The sequence below is a fragment of the Alexandromys fortis genome, unplaced genomic scaffold, assembly GCF_014885135.2.
Source record: "Alexandromys fortis isolate MF-2015 unplaced genomic scaffold, M_Fortis_MF-2015_v1.1 scaffold_27, whole genome shotgun sequence".
In the NCBI taxonomy this organism is placed as follows: domain Eukaryota; kingdom Metazoa; phylum Chordata; class Mammalia; order Rodentia; family Cricetidae; genus Alexandromys; species Alexandromys fortis.
The window spans coordinates 8978397-8985144 of record NW_026067952.1 but is presented as its reverse complement, the minus strand read 5'-3'; positions in this window follow the sequence as shown (position 1 = coordinate 8985144).

The window sequence follows — 6748 nt, the reverse complement described above, 5'->3', positions numbered from 1 at the left end:
CCAGAGGTCCTGAGTTCAATTCCCAGCAACTACATGGTGGCTCATAACCATCTGTAATGAGGTCTGGTGCCCTCTTCTGGCCTGCAGACATACACACAGATAGAATATTGTATACATAATAAATAAATAAATATTTAAAAAAAAAGATGGAAGTCAAGGCTTAGAGAAACAGAGACCCACTCCGTGCCCAGTGAGTGGCTCAGCCAGTACTGGCTTTCTCGGTGTGCGCAGTATCCAGAACTGGTCACAAGAGGCAGGGACATGCCTGCCCACTGGGTGCTAGATTTCCATGGGAACCTGAAATTTGAGGCACTTCGCTGGTCCTTCTAGCTGCTCAGACTGCTGCCATGGTACTCACTGACCAATAAACACATCTGCAGGCTTTAAAAATGCAGCTTAGAGGGATGGAGAGGTGGCTCAGTGTGTAAGGTACCTGCTGAACAAGCATGAGACCTGGGCTTGAATTTACAGTATCCACATTAAAAAAAATACACACACAACATATTGGTGTAGCAGGGTGCAGGCATTGGGACCGGTGGATTCTCACTGAATCTATAAGATTCAGGTCCAGTGAGAAACCTTGTTTCAAAGACTAAGGTGGACAGTGATGGAGGAAGACATCAGGTGTTAATCTCTGGCCTCCACATGTATGTGCATGCACACTTACACACAGGTACACAGATAATGCACAAACACACACATACAATTTACACACACACACAGGCCATTGTAGGCCCATATTCTCCAAGCATGAGGTGTTGTGAAGTGGGCATTTCAGGTGTTTGCTTTAAGTGTTGATTTTGTCTCTGCCTCCATTTGCTGCCACCAGTAGACAGCATAGCAGGGACGGTATGAGCAGAGACAGTCCCTCATATTCTCAAGATTTACAAAATAAATACACCTGTCTTTTCCTCATGCATCAAGGTCATTGAGAAATGCCATTTTGTCATTTGAAGACATTTGGAGTACAGCTGTGGGAGGTGTACTTTAGTGTTGTGAAATCTTGAAAAGGTTTCCAAGTGTGTGTAGGTGGGGTTTTTCTGTGTCCCAGCAGTAGCTCCCAAATAACCACAAGAGACTTAATATCAATCATAAATGCTCAGCCGATAGCTCAGACTTATTAATAACTGTCTCTTACAACTTAAATTAACCCATTTCTACTAATCTATGTATTACTATGTGACTTGTGGCTTTACCTGTCCTCCAACATGTCTTGCTCCCTCCATGTCTTCTGGCGACTCCATTGACTCTGCCTTTCTTTCTTCCAACATTCTCAATTTGACTGCCCTGCCTGGCTACGGGCCAGTCAGTTCTTTATTAACAATGAGAGCAACACATTTTCACAGTGTTCAGGATTATTTCGCAGCAATTGTGTTGGTTTAAATGAAAATGAGTGCCATGGACTCATATTTGAATACTTGCTCCCCAGTTAGTGGAACTGTTTGGGAAGAACCAAGAGGTGTGGCCTTGTTGGACAAAATGTCATTGGGAGTAGAGTTTGAGGTTTCAAAAGTCCTTGCCAGGCATTCTCTCTCTTCTCTCTCTGTCTGTCTTTGTCTCTCTCTCCTGCCTGTGAATCAGGATGCTCTAGCACCATGCATGTCTGCTTCTGTCCATGATGATAATGGACTAACCTCTAAAACTGTAAGCAAGGTCTCAGTCAAATGCTTTCTTTTATAAGAGTTGCCATGGTCATGGTCATGTTCTCTTTACAGCCATAGAACAGTAACTAAGGTAAGCATTATGGGCTGGACATGTATGGCCTCTGATGTGTATGTTGATACCCTGGGCCCCATTGTGACTGTATTAGGAAGCAGGGCCTTGGAAGGCATCTGCTTCTTTTCTTGTGGCTGTGATAAAATAATATGACAAAGGGAGAAGGAGATGTTCTGATTCACTGTCCAGGTTACAGGGGAGAAGCTAGAGAGCTGGTCATGCCGCATCTGTAGTTAACAAACAGGAAGGGGCAGGTGCATGCTGCTCAGCTTGCTTTCTCCATTTCTACAGTCTACAATCTCCGCCCAGGAAATGGTCCTGTGTTATAGGAGGTTGCTTGTTTGTTTCCGGCTGTATAGCCCTGAAATAATCACATAGAAATTGTATTAATTAAATCACCACTTGGCCTATTAGCTCTAGTTTCTTATTGGTTAGCTCTTACATCTTAATTTAACCCATTTCTATTAATCTGTTTATTGCCATGTGGCTGTGGCTTACCGGGCAAGGTTCCATCCGGCATCTGTCTCTGGCGGAGCTACATGGCTTCTCCTGACTCTGCCTTCTTCCTCTCAGCATTCAGTTTAGTTTTCCCTGCCAGGCCCAAGACAGCTTCTTTATTAATCAATTGTATTCACAGCATACAGAGGTGAACCCCACATTAGTCCTTCCCACAATTAAGATGGCTCTTCCCACATCTATTGACCTATGAGGCCTATTTCCCAGGTGATTCTAGATCCTATTAAGCTGACAACACTAGCCATCCCAGAAGGTAATTAAGTTGCAATTAGGCCCTGAGGGTGTGGCTCTAATGATGGCTTTTGCGTCTTCCTGAGAGAGACACCAGAGTTTCCTCCCTCTACCAAGCTCAGAAGGCAGGAAGGCAAACCAGGAACAGGCCCCTCACCAGGAATTCAGTTGGCTAGCTCCTTGAACTTGGACTCTGGGCTTCCAGAACTTTGAGAAATAAGGTACCCAGTCCATTGTGTTTTGACACAGCAGCCAGAACAGACTGAGAGAGCGACAGGCTTGCTGTTCTGGGAGGACAGACAAACTTAAGAGTTGTGCTTTGCCAACCAAGGATGCCCGGGGCACACCATCTGGGCTGCAACAGGCCAGGTGTATTGATGAATTTTTTTTCCCCAAGACAGGGTTTCTCTGAATAACAGCCTTGGCTGTTCTGGAATTCACGCTGTGGACCAGGCTGGCCTTGAACTCAAAAGAAACCTGCCTGCCTTTGCTTCCTGAGTGCTGGAGTCAAAGTCATATGGCACCACCACCCAACTGAAGTCATGAATTTGAACTGTGTTCAGAGGTAAAAGCCAAGGCCTGGACCATCCTCCCCAAAAAGCTCAAGAAAGACCATTTGTAGCACAGAGCCATGAACTCATCCTGAGTCAAATGTGAGTGTCAGTAAGTCAACACATCCAGAGAAATTCGCTCTGTACATGAGTACTCTGAAGAGGAAAACATGGCAGTTGGAACCCACAGGACAGTGAACTTGGTCTGGGGCCAATTATTTATTCTGCAAGCTGGCACTCATGGCCCTGGCTAGTCCAATCACGCGACTGGGAAAATTTTAAGGTATAAAATATTGGCTAATAAGACCGATGAACAACATGGAAAAACTTCAGGTACCCTTGCTAGATGAGTAACTGGCTGCACAAAGTCACCTGATTCTTTTTGATAGCATCAATCCTGCCCTATGGGTTGGAATGAGTTCAGCCAGACCCAAAGAGAGCTGAAACCCTGATTTGCCTCTCAGTGGGAGAAGCATCAGTTACACTGTAATGAAACCTGTAGGATGGGTCATACCATTGATTGATGGCCATCTCTGGAAAACAGTCTGTCCTGAGAGCTCAAACCATTGGTCCTTCTTTTTTTCCAGGATGATACCTTTCAAACACTATACAAAGTGACATTTTAACTTATATATATGTTATATATAAATGCAATTTATATATAAATGGTTCTATGTAAATACAGTTATTCTGCACTTCCAGGTAGTGATTGTGCTGTGGAGCAAATGAGAATCAGACTGTGAACGAAGAAAACAGTGTCTTACTCTGCCCAGCAGCTCCTGTGTCTGTTAGTTTATTATGTTTGCTGTCCTCATGTTTCCAATTGTTCAGATATTTAATCTTTAATTTTCCCTCAAGGAAAATGTGTGCATGTGTGTGTGTGTGTTTTATGTTGCTTTAAGTGAAGCCCTCACAAAAAAAGTATACAAAAAAAAATCACCATTTACAGAACAATTCACTTGACTCTAAACTTACATCAACCTTTGACACTAAACTTTACCTTCTCAGCCACATAGCAAGTCTTTATCCTTAAAAGCCATATTTTAAGGTCATTAAGTAGTGGTGTCTATTTGAATTGTTTATTGATATAATTTTTGGTTAAAACATTTAGGTGAGAAACAAAGAAAAGCAAGCAACATTCCTGTATAAGACCATGCTTTAAATATACTAAAAATTGCTGGGCGGTAGTGGCACACGCCTTTAATCCCAGCATTAGAGAGGCAGAGGTGGCCAGATCTCTGTGAGTTTAAGTCCAGCCTGTTCTACAAAGTGAGTTCCAGGACAGCCAGGGCTGTTCCACAGAGAAACCCTGTCTCGAAAAACCAAAGACAGACAATATATGTCTTACAAAGTAATAGTAACCAAATCAGGTTCTGGCATAGAATAGACACAAAGACAGTGGGACAGAATAGATAATCCAGAAGTAAATGCACAGAATTACAGCCAACTGATTAAAAAAGATTTTTATGTGTATGTTTTCCTTGCATGCATGTATGTGAGCACTGTATGCATGTATCATGCCTGGTGGTGAGAAGGGAGGGTTGGATTATCTGGAACTGGGGTTACATAAGGTTGTGAGTTGCTATGTGGGTACTGAGAAATGAACCTAGGTCCTCTGGAAGAAAAATATATGTTTAACTACTGATCCATCTCTTCATCCCCCACCTAACTGAATTTTGATGAAGGCAGAAAGGAAAAGTCCTTTCAGACCAAGGCTCAGGAGCTAGGCATGGTGACACATGCCTATAACCTTTAAACTGGAAGAGTGTGGCAGGATGGTCATGGACTGCAGGCCAGTCTGGGATCATAACAGCATCCCGTTTTAAAAACTGCAAGAAATATGGATATTAATATGCAGAAGAAAGAAACTAAACCTCCATCTCTCACTATATAAAAAATAGCTTAAGTGACTAGAGAGATGGCTCAGCAGTTAAGAAGAACAATTATTACTCTTGTAGAGGATTTAGGTTTGGTCCCCAGCAACTGCATGAGTTACAGCTCACAACATCTGTAACCCCACTTCCGGGGAATGTGACACTCTGTAGAGAGAAGTTTCTGTCCCATCTGGCACTGCAGTCATTCAGTACCAAATAAACACACAGAGGCTTGTATTAATTACACACTGTTTGGCCTCTTAGCTCAGGCTTATTACTAACTAGCTCTTATAACTTAAATTAACCAATAATTCTTATCTATGTTTAGCCACGTGGCTTGGTACCTTTTCTCAGCAAGGCATTCACTTCTTGCTTCCTCTGCATCAGACTTATGACTGTATTTCTGCCTTTCATCTTCCCAGAATTCTCCTAGTCTGGCTGCCCTGCCTATACTTCCTGCCTACTGGCCTACTGGCCAATCAGCTTTATAATAAACCAACACGTGTGACAAATCTTTACAGTGTACAAGAACATTATCCCACAGCAACTCTCTTCTGGTCTCTCCAGTCACAGGAATGCACATGGAGCACAAACATACATATAGTAAAAACACTCATACATATAAAAGAAAAAAATCTAAACAACAACAACAAAACAAAAATCAACCAACCAAACAAAAACCCTAAAACTTAAAATGGATCAAAGGCTTAAATATAATCAAACTACTGAAAGAAAACATGTGTGAAATGATCTGAGCTTTGGTTTAGGAAGAGGTTTTTGTTTTTCAAAAACAAAAACAAAAAGCAAAAAAAAAATTGTCAATTGAATTGCATCAAATTACAACTCTCCTGCAGAGCAAATGAAACAAAAATGTGACCACCTGTGGGAGGGGGAGAAAGATTTGCAAACTATTCATCCAGGAAAGAGGGTTAATCTGTAGACTATGTAAGAAACTCAATTCAATAGTAAAAAAACAATTAATTTGATTTTAAAATGGGCAAATGTCATAGGTAGACATTTCTCAGAAAACATTAGCCAAATGACTAACAAAAAAGTCTATGAAAGAAAGATTAATTGGGGAACTGTCAAGAACTACACAGGAACCATAGGAAGATGTCATCTTACCCAATTTAGAATGGCTATTATAAAAGAGATTAAAGGTAGGGCTGGAGAGATGGCTCATTAGTTGAGCACTGCCTGCTCTTATAGGAGACAGGGTTTGAGTCCCAGAACTCACATGGTGGCTTATAACTGCCTGAACTACCTCTGACAGTTGTGAGCCACCCTGTTCTGGCCTCCGTGGGCACCAGTCACAAAAGTGGTACACAGACATACACGCAAGCAAAACATCCATACACACAAACTAAAACATTTTGAAAATTAAAAAGAGTAAAGGTAAGTGCTGATGGGACAGAGAGAAAGGCAACTCTCATACACTGTATGAGGATATGAGGAAATGTAAATTACTGCAGATATTGTGGAAAGTTCCTGTAAAACAACATAAAAAAAAATCTGATCTAACCACCCTCCTGCTGGGAGAGAACACATTTAAAGGAATTGAAATCAGAATGTTAAAGGGACACTTACACTCGCATGTTATGGTATCACCGTTCACAGCAGCCAAGATAAGGAACCAGCCTCAGTGTCTATTAATGCACGAATGAGTCAAGAAAGTGTGGCATGCAGACCGGTCTTTGTTAGGCTCTCTATTGGAGGCATTTCCTCAACTGAGGCTACTTCTCTGATGACTCTAGCTTGTGACAAGCTGACACACAAATTCAGCCAGTACAATACCCAACGGAATAGTAAACAACCGTAAAGAGAATGACATTCCACCCTTTACAGCAACGTGGGTGGAAG